This window comes from Marmota marmota, unplaced genomic scaffold (genome assembly GCF_001458135.2).
Source record: "Marmota marmota marmota unplaced genomic scaffold, marMar, whole genome shotgun sequence".
NCBI lineage: Eukaryota > Metazoa > Chordata > Mammalia > Rodentia > Sciuridae > Marmota > Marmota marmota.
Window position 1 is genome coordinate 6,550,655 of NW_026000229.1, and position 16,698 is coordinate 6,567,352.

At 34.7% G+C, this 16,698-nt stretch overlaps 1 protein-coding gene and 1 long non-coding RNA gene across 10 annotated transcripts in view; one reads left to right on the forward strand and one right to left on the reverse strand.

The window, feature by feature from the left end:
• Positions 1-7,911, forward strand: part of LOC125613334 — a 31,078-nt gene extending 23,167 nt beyond the window's left edge. Inside the window, exon 3 of the long non-coding RNA XR_007343866.1 lies at positions 7,860-7,911. This is a non-coding gene — a long non-coding RNA (uncharacterized LOC125613334). The remainder of the gene's footprint in view (positions 1-7,859) is intronic.
• Peak1 (pseudopodium enriched atypical kinase 1) overlaps positions 1-16,698 on the reverse strand; it is a 262,298-nt gene that overhangs the window by 119,796 nt on the left and 125,804 nt on the right. The gene's annotated exons all lie outside the window — the stretch shown is intronic.

Here is a 16,698-nt window from a genome sequence, read left to right on the forward strand (position 1 = left end):
GGGCTAAAATGATAAAATATAACAATATCAAACAATAGAAAGGATATGGAGTAAGTGGAACTCTCATAGCTTAAGGGTGTCTATGAAATGCATAATTCCCAGCTACAATATCCATAATGAAAGACTAAAACTTCCTCTATAAGATCAGGATTGAGATAAGGACTCTCACTTCTATGCCCTATGCTAGCCCTATGCTGGGGATGTGGCTCAAGCGGTAACCCGCTAGCCTGGCATGCGCGGGGCACTGGGTTCGATCCTCAGCACCACATACAAATAAAATAGAGATGTTGTGTCCACCTAAAACTAAAAAATAAATATTAAAAAAAATCTGTCGAAAAAAAATTTTTAAAAAAGAAATATTAGAGTCAATAAAGAATTGAACAAAGTTTCAAGATATAAGATCAACATATAAAAATCAGTTAACTGTCTATATACTATCAATAAGCAACCGGAAAAGAAAATAAAGAAAACAATTCCATTTACACTAACTAGCACCAAAAAGAATAAAATACTTTGGAATAAATTTAATGAAGGAGATGCAAGATTGTACACTAAAAACTACAAAAAAAAAAAAAAAAAAAAAAAAAAGCTTATGTACAAAGAAAAAATCAGAGACAACTCACAGAATGGGAAAAAAATTGTAACCTATACAGCTGAGAGAGGGTTAACATCCAGAAAATGTAAGAAACTCCAAAAACTCAATAGCATGAAACCAAATACCCCAGCTAAAATATCAGCAATGAATCTAAATAGACATTTCTTAAAAGAAGACATACAGGGGCTAGTATGAAAAAATGCTTGACATTACTAAGAATGAGGGAAATATAAATTAAAACCACAAGGAGATATCATCTTACTCCAGTAAAATGGTTATTATTGAAAAGACAAAAGACAACAAGTGCTGAAGAAAAGGGAACCCTGGCACACTGGTGGTGAGAATGTAAACTGGTATAGCCATTACTGAAAAGAGTATGAAAAGGTTCCTCAAAAATTAAAAACAGAACCACCACATGATCCAGCCATTCCTCCCCAGGTATACATATCCAAAGGATATGAAATCAGCATGTTGAAGACATTTGGACTCCAATATTTACTGCAGCACTATTCACAACAGCCAAGTGTCCATGTGATGAATGGAAAAGGAAATTGTGGTATAAATATATATATACAGTGGAATACTATTTGGCCTTAAAAAATAAAATCCTGCCATTTGCCAGAGGATCAAAGAAACTGGAAATCATTATATTAAGTGAAATAAGTCAGGTAGAAAGACAAATCCTACATGATCTCACTTGCATGTGGAATCTAAAAAGTTGATCTTGTAGATGTTTAGAATAGGGAGGCCAGGGAGAGTAGGTGCACACATGAAAGAGCTGGAGCTCACCTTCACACCATATAGGAAGATTAACTAAACGTGGATCAAAGTCCCAAATGTAACTAACACAATAAAATTTTTAGAAGAAAACATAGGGGAAAGCTTCATGACCTTGAGTCTGGCAATGACATGTTTAGATATGATATCAAAAGAGAGCACCATGGGCTGCGGCTGTAGCTCAGTGGTAGAGCGCCTGCCTCACACGTGTGAGGCACTGGGTTCCATCCTCAGCACCACATAAAAGTAAAGACATTGTGTCCATCTAAAACTAAAAGTAAATAAATAAATAAGGAGAGCAGCACAACAAAATCTATATGCTGGAGTCCACTAAATTAAAATTTTGATGCTCAAAAGACACTATCAAGAAAGTGAAAAGACAACAGAATAGAAAGTATTTGCAAATTATGTACCCAATTAATATCTAGAATATATATTCAATTTGATGACAAAATGACAAACATAAGAAAGAAAATAATAAGACCACAGGCAGAAACAACAACAAAGTACAAAACAGAAAAACAAACAAAAAACCTAAAGACAATTCTTTAAAAAGATTGATTAGGGCTGGGGTTGTAGCTCTGTGGTAGAGCGCTTGCCTAGCACATATGAGGCACTGGGTTCAATCCTCAGCACCACATAAAAAAATAAATAAAGTTTAAATAAAGATTGATAATATACACTAAGACTGATAAGAAAAAGACATAAATTACCAATGTAGAAACAAAAGCGAGATACAGTTATAGACCTCAAAGACACTTGGAAAAAAATAAAAAGAGAACACTAGGAACAACTGTACAAACTTAAATTTGACAAACTGGATAAAAGTTCAATTCATTAAAACTGCTAATTACCAAAATTCACCCAAGGTAGACTAGATAGCCTAAATAGCACTATAGCTATGAAAGAAATAGAGTTGTTTAATATTTATTTTTTAGTTTTAAGTGGACACAACATCTTTATTTTACATTTATGTGGTGCTGAGGATCAAACTCAGTGCCTCAAGCTTGCTAGGCGAGCGCTCTACCACTGAGCCACAACCCTAGCCCAGAAATAGGGCTTTGTAGTTAAAGACCTTCCACAAGAGGTTCCAGTTTCCAGATCAACTGGTAAAGACCTGCCCTGACAGGTAAAAAGTTGAACTAACTGGAAAATCAATAACTTCTGTAAGAGAAGTGAGGCCACAGGGCAAAATGCTGCCTGCAAAAGTGGAGAGAAAGGCAGATACAGAAAATCACCACCGTTTATATTGGTACCTCTAAAAATGAAATAGTTAGGTATAAGTCTAACAAAGTATATACAAAACCTATACGAAAAAAATCACAAAAACACTGATGAAAGAAATCAAAGAAGAACTAAATGGATATTTCATGTTTAGGAATAGAAAGACTCAATATTGTTAAGCTGTGAGGTCTTCCCGCCTGTATCTATGAATTTCATGCAATCCTAATCAAAATCCCAGGTTAAACTGAGGATTTTGTCCAATGGATTCTATGGCTCTTTTCATCACTGTAACAAAATACCTGTGGGAATCAATTTAAAGGAGAAAGGATTTATTTTTGCTCATAATTTCAGAAGTTTCAGTTTGTGGTGACTTGGTCCCATTGCTTTCTTTGCTCCTTTGCCAAGACAGAATATCATGTTGGGAGCACATAGTAGATCACAGCTGTTTACTTCATGGCTGGGAAGCAGATGGGGAGAGGCCCCAGGACAAGAAACACCCTTCAGGGGCATGCCCCTAGTGACCTACTTTCTCCAGAAAGGCCCCATCTCCTCAAGTTTGACCATCTCCCAAAAGTGCAGACCAAGCCTGTAGCACCTTTGTGGGACATTTAAGATCTAAATAATGCAAAGGAGAAAGGATACCATCTTCAACAAATGGTGCTGGGAGAACTGGAAATCCATATGCAACAAAATGAAATTGAATCCCTTTCTCTCACCATGCACAAAAGTTAACTCAAAATGGATCAAGGATGTAGGAATCAAACCAGAGACTCATCGTCTAACAGAAGAAAAAGTTGGCCCTAATCTCCATCACATCCTTAATAAGACACCTGTAGCACAAGAGTTAAAACCAAGAATCAACAAATGGGACGAATTCAAACTAAAAAGTTTTTTCTCAACAAGAGAAATAATATGTGAGGTGAATATGGAGCCTACATCCTGGGAATAAATTTTTACCCCTCACACACATCAGATAGAGCTCTAATCTTTAGAGTATACAAAGAACTCAAAAAGTTAAACAACAAAAAAACAAATAACCCAATCAACAAATGGGCCAAGGACCTGAACAGACACTTCTCAGAAGAGGATATACAATCAATCAACAAATACACGAAAAAATGCTCACCATCTCTAGCAATCAGAGAAATGCAAATTAAAACTACTCTAAGATACCATCTCACTCCAGTAAGAATGGCAGCCATTATGAAGTCAAACAACAACAAGAGCTGGCGAGGATGCAGGGAAAAAGGTACACTCATACATTGCTGGTGGGACTGCAAATTGGTGCAGCCAATTTGGAAAGCAGTATGGAGATTCCTTGGAAAGCTAGGAATGAAACCACCATTTGACCCAGCTATTCCCCTTCTCGGATTATACCCCAAAGACCTAAAAATAGCATACTACAGGGACATAGCCACATCAATGTTTATAGCAGCACAATTCACAACAGCTAGACTGTGGAACCCACCTAGATGCCCTTCAATGGAGGAATGGATTTTTAAAAATGTGGCATTTATACACAATGGAATATTACTCAGCACTAAAAAAATAACAAGCATTTGCAGGGAAATGGATGGCATTAGAGCAGATTATGCTAAGTGAAGTTAGCCAATCCCTAAAAAACAAAGGCCGAATGTCTTCTCTGATATAAGGGGGATGACTCAAAATGGGGTAGGGAGGGAGAGCATGAGATTATCACTAAATAGGGAAGAGAGGTGGGAGGGAAAGGGAGGGAGAAGGGGAATTGCATGGAAGATGGAATGAGACCCTCATCTTTATACACAATACATGTATGACTATGTGAGGGAAAAAAAAAAAAGAAGTGTGTCACATTAGATTTGGTAGAGAGAAGTGAGGGGAGGGGAGGGGAGCGGTAGGGGGATAGGAAGGACAGCAGAATAAAATAGACATTATTATTGCTGTATGTATGTACGTGACTGTATGACCAATGTGATCCTGCAACCTGTACACTCAGAAAAATGAGAAATTATACCCCATCTGATTCAAATTATGATATGACAAGATCATTGTACTGTCATGTGTAACTAATTAAAACAAACAAACAAAAAAGAGCATCTAGGAAAAGCCATTCTCATTAGCCAGGGTCTGACTTTATTTTCCTAATAAACAGAACTTTGTTTAGACCAAAAAAAAAAAGATCTAATTAATGATAAGTTTATATGAGGAAGCAAAAGATCCAGAACAACTAATATAATATTGAAGGAGAAGAATAAAGTTGGAGCACTGACAGTATCAGTCTGTGAGACTTTTAAAACTACAGTGATCAAGACTGCGTGGTACTAGCCAAAAAACAAAAACCAAAACCAACAGAACAGAATTGGAAACCCAGAAAAAGACCCACAAATATAGTAAACTGATCTTTAGGAAAGGAGCAAAAGGAGTATAATAGAGAAAATATATTCTTTTCAACAAATGATGCTGGAATAATTGTATATCCACATGCAGAATACTGAACTAGAGAGAGACCTTAGATACTTCACAAAAATTAAGTCAAAATGAGTCAGATCTAAATGCAAAATGCAAAACTATAAAACATATAAAAGGTAACATTGCAGAAAGTCTAGTTAACTTTGGATTTGAATGATAACTTATTAGATTATGACACCAAAAATGATTCATTAAAGAAAGTACTAATAAACTGGTTTTCATTAAAAATGAAAAACTCCTGTTTAGCAAAACATACTGTTAAGAGAATGAGAACTTAGACAAAGAATGGTAGAAAATATCTGCAAAAGACATATCCAAAATATACAAAGAACTCTTAACAATAAAACATCCTGGTTAAAAAGTGGATCAAAGACCCTAATATATAGCTCACCAAAGATAATACAAAAGTAAGTATTATTTGAAAGATGCTCTGTATCAGATGTCATCAGAGAAGTGCAAAATAAAACAGTAAGATACCACTACACATTTATTAGAATGGCCAAAGTTCTTAACACTAAAAAGACCAAACACTGTCAAGGATGTACAGCAACAAAAACTTTCATTCATTACCGGTGGGAATGCAAAACGGTATAGTCATGTTGAAAGGCAGTTTGGTAGATTCTTAAAAACAGAAATATATTCTTATCATATGACCCAGCAATCACGCTCCTTGGTATTTACCCAAAAAAGCTGAAAACTTATGTCCAGGGACTGGAAGGGTAGCTCAGTGGTAAAGCACTTGCCTAGCATGCATGAGAGCCTTGGACACGATACCTTTATTTATTTATTTTAGGGAGGGAGGGAGGGAGGGAGGGAGAGAGAGAGAGCGAATGAATATGAATATTAATCTTTTTTGTAGATGGACACAACACAATGCCTTTATTTTAATTTGATGCTGAGGATCCAACCTGGGGCCTTGCATGTGCTAGGCAAGTGCTCTACCACTGAGCCACAACCCCAGCCCCTTCATTAGAGCCTTGGTACTGCATAAAAACCCCTAGTAGTATTTTCCAATATATGTTTTTGGCTCCTTTGTCTTGTATGAGATGAATGTATTTATGTGTGTTTGACTCTGTGTCTTCTATTCTGTACCATTGGTTTAGATGTCTATTTTGGTGCCAATACCACGCTGTTTTTGTTATTTTTGTTCTGTACTATAGTTTAGGGTCTGGTATTGTGATGTCTCCTGCTTCACTCTTCTTGCTAAGGATGGCTTTGGCTATTCTGGGTCTCTTTATTTTTCCAAATGAATTTCATGATTGCTTTTTCTAATTCTATGAAGAATACCACTGGAATTTTAATAGAAATTGCATTAAATCTGTATAACAGTTTTGGTAGTATGACCATTTGGACAATATTAATTCTTCCTATCCAAAAGCATGAGAGATTTTCAATCTTCTAAGGTCTTCTTCAGTTTCTTCCTTTAGTGTTCTGTAGTTTTAATTATAGTGGTCTTTCATTTCTTTTGTTAGATTTATTCCCATTTTCTTGAGGCTATTGTGAATGGGATAGTTTTCCTGATTTCACTTTCAGAGGATTCATCACTGATGTATAGAAATGCATTTGATTTATGGGTGTTGACTTTATATCCTGCTACTTTGCTGAATTCATTTATTAGTTCTAGTAGTTTTCTGGTGGAACTTTTGGACCTCCTAAACATAGAATCATGTGGATAGCAAATAGTGATAAACGTTTGAGTTCTTCTTTTTCTATTTGTATCCCTTTAATCTCTTTTGTCTAATTGCTCTACTAGAGTTTTCAGGACTATGTTAAGTAGAAGTGGTAAAAGAGGGAACCCCTGTCTTGTTCCAGTTTTTAGAAGGAATACTTTCAATTTTTCTCCATTTAGAATGATGTTGGAGGGCTGGGACTATGGCTCAGCGGTAGTGCACTTGCCTGGCATGTGTAAGGCACTGGGTTCGATTTTCAGCACCACATATGAATAAATTTAAAAAAATAAGAAAGGTTTATAAACAACTAAAAAAAAGAAAGAATGATGTTGGCCTTGAGCTTAGCATAGATTGCTTTTACAATGTTGAGGTGTATTCCTACGATCCCTAGTTTTGCTGGTGTTTTGAACATGAAGAGGTGCAAATGGTGCTGAGAATACTGGAAATATATATGTAGCAAAATGAAATTAAACCTCTACCTCTCACCCTGCACAAAAATCAATTAAAAGTGAATCAGACTTAGGCACTAGAACAGAGAACCTGCGCCTAATAGAAGAAAAAGTGGGAACAAATTTCTACCACGTTGGCTTAGGAACTGACTTCCTTAACCAGACTCCTAAAGCACAAGAAGTAAAATCAAGAATCAATAAATGGGATGGACTCAAACTAAAAAGCTTCTTCTCAGCAAAGGAAACAATCAATAATGTGAAGAGGGAACCTACAGAGTGGGAGAAAATCTTTACCACATGTGCCTCAAATAGAGCACTAATCTCCAGGATATATAAAGAACTCAAAAAACTTAACACCAAAAAACCAAATAACCCAATCAATAAATGGGTTAAAGACATTTCACAGAAGAAGAAATACAATCAATCAACAAACATGAAAAAATGTTCATCATTTCTAGCAACTAGAGAAATGCAAATCAAAACTACTCTAAGATTTCATCTCACTCCAGTCAGAATGGCAATTATCAAGAATGTAAGCATGGGCTGGGGTTGTGGCTCAGCGGTAGAGCACTCACCTAACAAATGCGAGACCCTGGGTTCAATCCTCAGCACCACATAAAAATAAAATAAAAATATTGTGTCTATCTACAACTAAAAAATAAACAATTAAAAAAAGAAGAAAAATGCAAACAACAGCTGGGCACAGTGGTATACACCTGTAATCCCAGTGGCTCCGGAGGCTGAGGCATGAGGAGTTCAAAGCCAGAGTTCAAAGCCAGCCTCAGCAAAAGTGAGGCACTAAGCAATTCAGTGAGACCCTATCTCACTGATAAGAAAATACAAATCGGTCTGGGGTTGTGACTCGGTGGTTGAGTGCCCATGAGTTTAATCCCTGATACTAAAAAATAAAAGAATACAAGTGTCTATCAGGTTGGCAAGGATGTGGGGGAAAAGGTTCATTCATCCATTGCTGGTAGGACTTCAAATTGGTGCATCAACTTGACCCAGTTATCCCACTCCTTGGTCTATACCCAAAGGACTTAAAATCAGGATACTACAGTGATACATTCACACCAATGTTTATAGCAGCTCAATTCACAAGAGCTAAACTATGGTACCAACCTAAATGCCCTTCAACAGATGAATGGATAAAGAAAATGTGGTACATGTCCACAATGGAATATTACTCAGCCTTAAATAAGAATAAAATTATGGCATTTGCAGGTAAATGGAGAACATCATGCTAAGCAAAATAAGCCAAACCCAAAAAACCAAAGGCTGGATGTTTTCTCTAGTAAGCAGATGCTAATCCATTTTGGGTGGTGGGGTGGGTGGGGAAAAATGAAGGAACTTTGGATTGTGCAGAGGGGATGAGGGAACAGGAAGGAGAGTGGAATGAGACAGACATTATTACCCTATACATGTATGATTACACTACTGGTGTGACTCTACACCATGTTCAGTCAGAGGAAGGAGAAGTTGTGCTCCATTTGTGTTCAATGTGTCAAAATTAATTCTACTGTGCCCATTTGTTACAATGTGTCAAAATGCATTCTACTATTGTGTATAACTAATTAAAACTAATCAAAATTCCCGAGTACTGCATAAAACAAAAACAAACAAAAACCAAAAAACTGATGTACACACAAAAAATCTGCCATGAATATTTATAGTAATTTTATTTATAACTGCCAAAACATGGAAGCATCTATAGATGTCCCTTAATAGGTTAATGGATCAACTATAGTACATCCAAGTAATGGAATAGTATTTAGCACTTTAAAAAAACCAACAATAGCTATCAAGCCATGAAAAGATGTGTAGAATACTTAAATGCAGATTATGCAAGTGAAGGAAGCCAACCTGCAAAGGCCACATATTACATGATTCCAAATATAAGACATTCTGGAGAAGTTTAAACTATGGAAATAGTAAAAATATCAGTGATTTCCAGGGATTGAAGGGAAGGGGAGATTGAAGGGTAGAGAACAGAGGGCAGAAAATACTCTAAATGATAGTATATTGGTGAATACTTTTTTGGGGGGTACCAGGGATTGAACCCAGGGGTGCTTCATCACTGAGCCACGTCCCCAGCACTCCCCTCTTTTGAAATAGGGTCTCACTAAGTTGCTTAGGCTAGCAATCCTCCTGCCTCATACTCTTGAGCTGCTGAAATTACAGGCCTGGCTGGATACTTCTTATACACTTGTCCAAACCTACAGAATATTCTTCATCAAGAGAAAATCCCTCATGTAAAGTATAAACTTTGAATAATTATAATGTGTCAGTAGGCTCATCAATTATAACAAGTGTACTAATCTAGCAAAGATGTTGATAATGATGGAGGCTATGCATGGGTGGGGACAGGGAGTATATGGGAAATCTCTATACTTTACTTTTAACTTTGCAATGAACTTTTTTTTATTGGTTGTTCAAAACATTACAAAGCTCTTGACATATCATATTTCATACATTTGATTCAAGTGGGTTATGAACTCCCATTTTTACCCCAAATACAGATTGCAGAATCACATCGATTATACATCCACATTTTTACATAATGCCATACTAGTGATGTTGTATTCTGCTACCTTTCCTATCCTCTACTATCTCCCCTCCCCTCCCATCTTCTCTCTCTACCCCATATGCTGTAATTCAATTCTCTCCCTTGTTTTTTTTTTCCCTTTCCCCTCACATCCTCTTATATGTAATTTTGTATAACAATGAGGGTCTCCTTCCATTTCCATGCAATTTCCCTTCTCTCTCCCTTTCCCTACCACCTCTCGTCCCTGTTTAATGTTAATCTTTTCCTCATGCTCTTCCTCCCTGCTCTGTTCTTAGTTGCTCTCCTTATATCAAAGAAGACATTTAGCATTTGTTTTTTAGGGATTGGCTAGCTTCACTTAGCATAATCTGCTCTAGTGCCATCCATTTCCCTGCAAATGCCATGATTTTGTCATTTTTAGTGCTGCGTAATACTCCATTGTGTTTGCAATGAACTTAAAACTACTCTAAAAATAAATAAATATTTGCACTAAAATAATTTTAAAAACAGCCAAACCAAATAATCTCTCTCCCTTTCAACCCCCACCACATGCAATCTTTAGGACTAGATGGTTTTATTGGCAAATTCTATCAAACATTTAAAAAAGTAATTACACTAATTCTGGATAATCTATCCAAGAACTCAAACAAGCAATATTTTCAAAGTATTTTATGAGATCTGCTTTACCCTGATGCCCAAACCAGGTAGGTGAACATAAAATATCAATTAACCAAAACTATAGACCAATATCCCTTGATCATAAACACAAAAATCCCCTGAGATTTTCTAGTAATATGTAAAAAGAATAATGTATACAACCAAGTGGAGTTTACCTCAGGAATATAAGTTCAATATTAAACAATCTATTAACATCAAAAGAAGAAAAGCCACATGATTACATCAATTGATACAGAAAATTTATTTCACAAGTCAACACTCATCATAATAAAAATGCTGAGTAAACTAAGAGTAGAAAGGAAATACTTCCACATGATTCAAGGACCTCTACAAGAGAAGATCTATAGGAAGCATCATATTTAATTGTGAAAGACTGACTGCCTTTCTCCAAAGGAGGCAGCAAGGTAGGGAGGCCTATACTCATGTTTCCTATTCTGCATATCCCAAATGTTTTAGAAAATGTACAAAAGCAAGAAAAAGAAATAAAAGACATATAGATTAGAAAGGAAGAAATGAAACTGTGCCATTTGCATCTGGTGTGCTTATGCGCACAGGAAATCCCAAAGGATCTACAAAATAATTTTTAAAAAACTTTTGGAAAATTTGAGTGTTTGAAGATTGTAGGATACAAGGTCAACACACAAAAATCAACTGCATCTCTATATATAGGCAATATGTTAATGGAAACTGAAAATTTAAAAATATCTTGCAGATTATCTCAAAAAAGAACAAAAGAAAACTCCTGCACAAATCTAAGAAAACAGGTACAGGAGCTATAAGCTGAGAAATATGAAACACTAATTAAAAAAAAAAAGTCAGGCCTAAGTAAATGGAGAAACATAGTGTTCTTTGTTTAGAAGACCCAACATAGCAATGATGTCAATTGTTCTCAAACTGGTCTACAGATGTAATATAATTCCAATCAAATCGCTGCTTTTTTTCTACTGGACAACATCACAAATATTTTCCTATATCAGTAAATATTCTTCTATAACACTGTTTTAAATGGTTATATACTCTTTCATTTTCTGTATTTACCCTAAGACTGTTTATCCATTCCTCTAAGCTATTTCCAATATTTCTCTATTATAAACAGGGTTTAGTGAACATTCTCCACAATTTTGCATATATCTTTATTTCCTAAGATAAATTCTTGGAAGTTTAATTTAGGATTAAAAGGTGTACACATTTTAAAATTTTTTTAATATTGTCAAAAATTAGAAAAATCCTTACCTTTCAGTTCTGACTTAAAATTGATCTCCTTTAAAAAGTCTTAGCCTTTTCCTACTGTTCAATGTGTATAACTATTTGGTCTCATTAAATTATTGTTACATTTATTGGACTATAAGCAATTACTGCTTTAATAAAACATTATGCCTGTAGGCTATATCTTCACTAAGTGCTCGTCTTTATGGAAATCTAAGAGAAGAGAAAATACATAGGGTGATAAACTGATGAGCTAGGAAATGGCTAACAATGTAGGCATGAATGGATGAGGTATTGGAGTTAAGTAGATAACAGCCAGTTTTCCACAAAAGAAGCCGATTCTAATTGTTTTTAGAGTCTTCTATTGTTCTACTTAGTGTCTCCATTAAAAGGCAGTAGCAGTGTGCATGGCTTGCATTTTCTATACTATTTTTGGAATTAGTTACTGATAAAAGTGCAAGCTCTGAATATTTTTGTCAAATTATCCAAATCCTCAAAACTCATGTATGTCCTCTCAAGATTTCTATCATGCCTCACTTATAAAGTAAGAAACTGAAGGCAACTGAAGTTTTCTAACAGAAATCTAGTAACAATTCAGAAACATGTTCTATTGTGCCTTATTCCATTTGAGAGATGAAACACGTGTTAAATAAGAAAAAACTATCAAACTATGAATTTTCTGCATTTGATATCACTTACAAAGAATTAGTACCAATTATGTCTAACACTGTGAGTATATTTCAATTAAGAAAAATTAATAAGTTTTGTTAATGATGAAAGTCACAGGAGAGCCCAGCAGTGGGCACTCTGAATATATTGCCATTTATTTTTAGGAATTATTTGCTGAGAGTTGCTTTCCTAATTTTATTTCTATGACTCAAGTATCTGATTTTAAATCATAGCATCTCATGTATTGCTAGATTCCTGCAAGCATTAAGCAAATATACTAAAGCAGGAACATATTTTACATAACCATATGTGTCAGAATAAATTTAGGCCAAGAAAGAGAATAAATGCAAACCATATCTTATTTATATTTGACAAATACTGAGATATAAGCTTCTGTTTTGAATGACTACATGTTGTTTCCATGGCAACTGCATAAACATTTTCCTCATAACACACAGTCATCTTCATTCTTTACATCCCATTATTTCATTCTTTCCACTCTCAGGGGAAAGCCTCATTTATTCCCTAGGAGGAAAAAAATCGATCAATGATTTTCTTAATCACTGGCATTTGAAGAGTAGGTGGCATAGTTCTTTTTATGGAAAAGCAATTTCCACCAATGCTCTTGCTATATGATAGAAGACTGGGGGAGAATAAGAGTACTTGCTTTAAGAAAAGTATAACACATTGCAATGGACAATCCTTCAAAGAGAGATGAGAATGTGCAATTAGAAACCACTAGAGGTGGGTGCACGGGGTATGATGGAGTTTTCTTTATGTGGGGGAAATCTTTCATTCCTACAGTTTTGGAACTTTTTGAAAAAAAATCTTTGGCTGATTTGTGTGATAGAGATTGTACAGAATGGCTAAAACAAGGGCAAGAGAAAGACATTACTCATTTTAGGATTGATCAAATAACAGCAAAAAGGAAGGGTAAAAAGAAACCATCAGGTTCCTTTGCTTTGTCTATTCTTTGAGTCTGAGATAAACAACAAAGATTCAAGCTGCAGCAGATGGAAGAGATCTCATATTGGATTTTAGCTATCAGATTAACAACAATTTTTCAGTTTTCAAAAGGGCAGTGTATCAATTCACATTATTTACTGCTCAGAATACTCCAGCTCGTGGTCCTCTTCTGCACTCAGAGCTCAGGGGGCTAGGTAGGAAGTCTCTTCAGGATGAGTGTGGTGTTTGTTGCTCCCTCCTCTGGTTTCTCTTGGTACTAATAAGGTAGCACTTAACAATTATTTTGTTACTATTTATGTGATTCCCTGAACAGGACTTTATAATGACCCTCCCCCATCTACAAAGTACTCTATGAATAATAGGATGCTTAATAAGGTAGGAAAAAATTAATATTATAAAGTATATGATGTTCTTCAGTCAAAAGATTTAACTGATTTTACTATTTCCTCTGCTTCAATTTCCATGCTTCAATTCACTGAGGAGTTATCATTTTCCTACTTTTACAGAGTAAATCTCTTCCCATCTTTTTTTTTCTTTTTTCATTTATCTCTAAGACCTGTGCCAAGATATGGGCCAAGGATCTTTTGTTTCTTTTGCTTTTAAAAGAATGTCTAACTGTTCATTTTGTTTTTCATTGGATTACCTTAGCTCTTTTGTGAAAATTCAACTGATTGTGTGTTTATTTTTTGGATGGTTTATTCTTTCCCACAGATATATGCAGCTATTTTTTAAAAACAGTAATACAGAGTTTGATAATTATAGTTTTTTGATAGTTCTTAATCAGGTAAGAGAGTCCTCACTTCATTTCTATTTAATTTTTTCCCTTTTCTATTTCCTTTAGCAATCCAAATAGACTTTAGGATCAGCTTGCTATTAAAAAAAAAAAAAAATCCTGCTAGGATTTTGACAGTGATTTTCACCATAGAACACAGTGTCTTTTATTTATTAGGATCTTCTTTTATTTCTTTCATCAGTGTTTTGTAGGTTTTCAGCATAGATGTTGCACATATTGTTTGATTTGTACCCAAGTATCTCAGGTTTCATAGTGCTATTGTAAACAGTGCTTTTTATAATTTCAATTTATAATTATCAATGGAATACAGAAATATTAATTTTTATAGTGATTTTGAATCCTGTGACTTTGCTAGCTCAGTTATAAGTTCAAGGAGGGGTCCCCCCTCCTTTTTGGTAGATTCTGAGATTTTCTGCATAGAAAATGATTTAATTTGTAAATACAGAGAATTTTATTTCTTCCTGTTCAATCTGCATTCCTCTTATTTACTTTTTCTGGTCTTTTTGCCTGCATTCAGATTTTCATCCTCAAGTATGATGTCAGCCACAGAATATTTATATTTGCCCTTTACTAGGTTGAGGAAATTCCTTCTATTCCCAGTTTGCTGAGATATCTTTATTATAAATTGATGCAGTATCTAATTATTGAGATAATCATACAGGGTTTTGTCCTTTTACTTTGTTAATGAGGAGAATTGCACCAATTCACTCTGAACATTAAAACAACCTTATATTCTCAGAATAAATTAAATTTAGATAAAATGTATTACCATTTTTATGGGTTACTAGTTTTGATTGGCTAATATTTTCTTGAGGACTTTTTTGTCAATGTCTTTAGTTTTCTTTTTTGTAATCTAACTTGTTTTGATATTATAACACTGACTTCAATAAATGAATTAAGAGCATTCTGTCAGAATTTGCATAGAATTGATATTATTTCTTCATTAAATATTCATTGATTATATTTGCCAGTAAAAGGCTTCTGAGCCTGGAGTTTTCTTTAGTGGAAAGTTTTAAATCCCAATTTCAATTTCTTTAACACATACAGGACTATCCAGGTTATCTATTATTTTCTTAAGTGAGCTTCTACACCTGGACTCTATCAAGAAATTTTTACACTTAAGGTTTTAAATTTATGGAGATAATATTTTGTTAATATTATTTATCTCATGTTCTTTTCATATCTGTAAGATCTATGGTAATGTCCCTCTCTTATTCCTAACATTATTAACTGATGAATTACTAACATTAGTAATTTAAAAATTCTTTGTTTTTCTTATCTGTCCAGTTAAGGATTATTAACTTATTCATCTTGTCAAAGAACAAACTCTTGGTTACATTTAATTTCTCCACTGATTTTGCTCTCCATTTCAATGATTTCTGTTTTTAATTCCTTCCTTATGTTTATTTTGGGTTTAATTTGTTCAACTTTTTCTACTTTCACAAAGTGAAAGCTTAAGTCCTTAATTTGAAACCCTTTTTCTTTTCTAATTAATCATTTAATGGTAGAAGTTTGTCAACTGCTTCAGCAGCATTCCACAACTTTTGATATGTTGTGATTTCATTTTCATTAAATTAAAAGTATTTTATAATTTCCCTTCAGAGTTACACTTTCACCCCCATGCCATTTAGAAGTGGGTTGCTTATTTTATTTCCAAAAATCTGAAGGGTTTCAGATATTGTTCTGCTGCTGATTTGCCACAACTGATTTATCCATTCATCTGCTGATGACTGTTCCCACCTTTTCACCATTATGAACAGTGTTGCTATAAATATTTGTGTACAAATATTTGTCTGAGATCCTGTTTTCACCATTTTGGGGTGAATACCTAGAATGGGAACTGTTGTATGATAATTCTATGTTTTAACTTTTTGAGGAATCAATACACTTTTTCACAATGACTGAAATTCACACACTCAACAGCAATACACAAGGCTCCAATTTTTCTATATACTTACTAACACTTGTTTCCCCTCCCCCAACCTCCACCCCCATTATAGCAATCCTCATGAGTATGAAGCATCTCACTGTGGTTGGTAGATTTTTTTGTTTGTTGAACACTTGCCTGATGATTTGGGGAGAATGTATAAGTGTCTATGGGTCCTGGTATTTTTCCATTCTTGGCAGATGTACAATGGAGTAGAGAAGAAATACTAGTCAAGAAACATATCTGGAAATAGAGATACTGGCTGTATATTTCCCCCTTTTGCATCTAAATAAAGAATATGTGTCTTGTTTCCTTTTAATAGCCCCCACACCAAACATACCTGTGCTTTAGCACAAGTTATATACAATGGCCACAATATATCATCAGAGTGTATATCGCACCAGAATAGTTTTGTTTTCCTTCCTTTTTTACATGGCAAACTAATGGAAGGAAACAAAAGCTGGGCCTGACTCCAAAAAGAATGAATTTCTTTAGTGATAAAGTTTGCTTTCATTTTATAATTTGGCATTTTTAGGTCAAAATTTCCTGTGACCATGTACCAGAATTGTTAATCTTCCAAAGGTGCATGCCAGAATGATAAAACTATATTTTTCTTCCACTATTCTGTTGCTAACACTTGAGGACAGTTACTTCAGCACTTTTGGAGATTTACAGTTTTTCACTGTTTTAAGAAGATAGTGAGTGAATTTTCCTTCTAGAAACAGAAATAAGGAGGATATCTGCATTTATT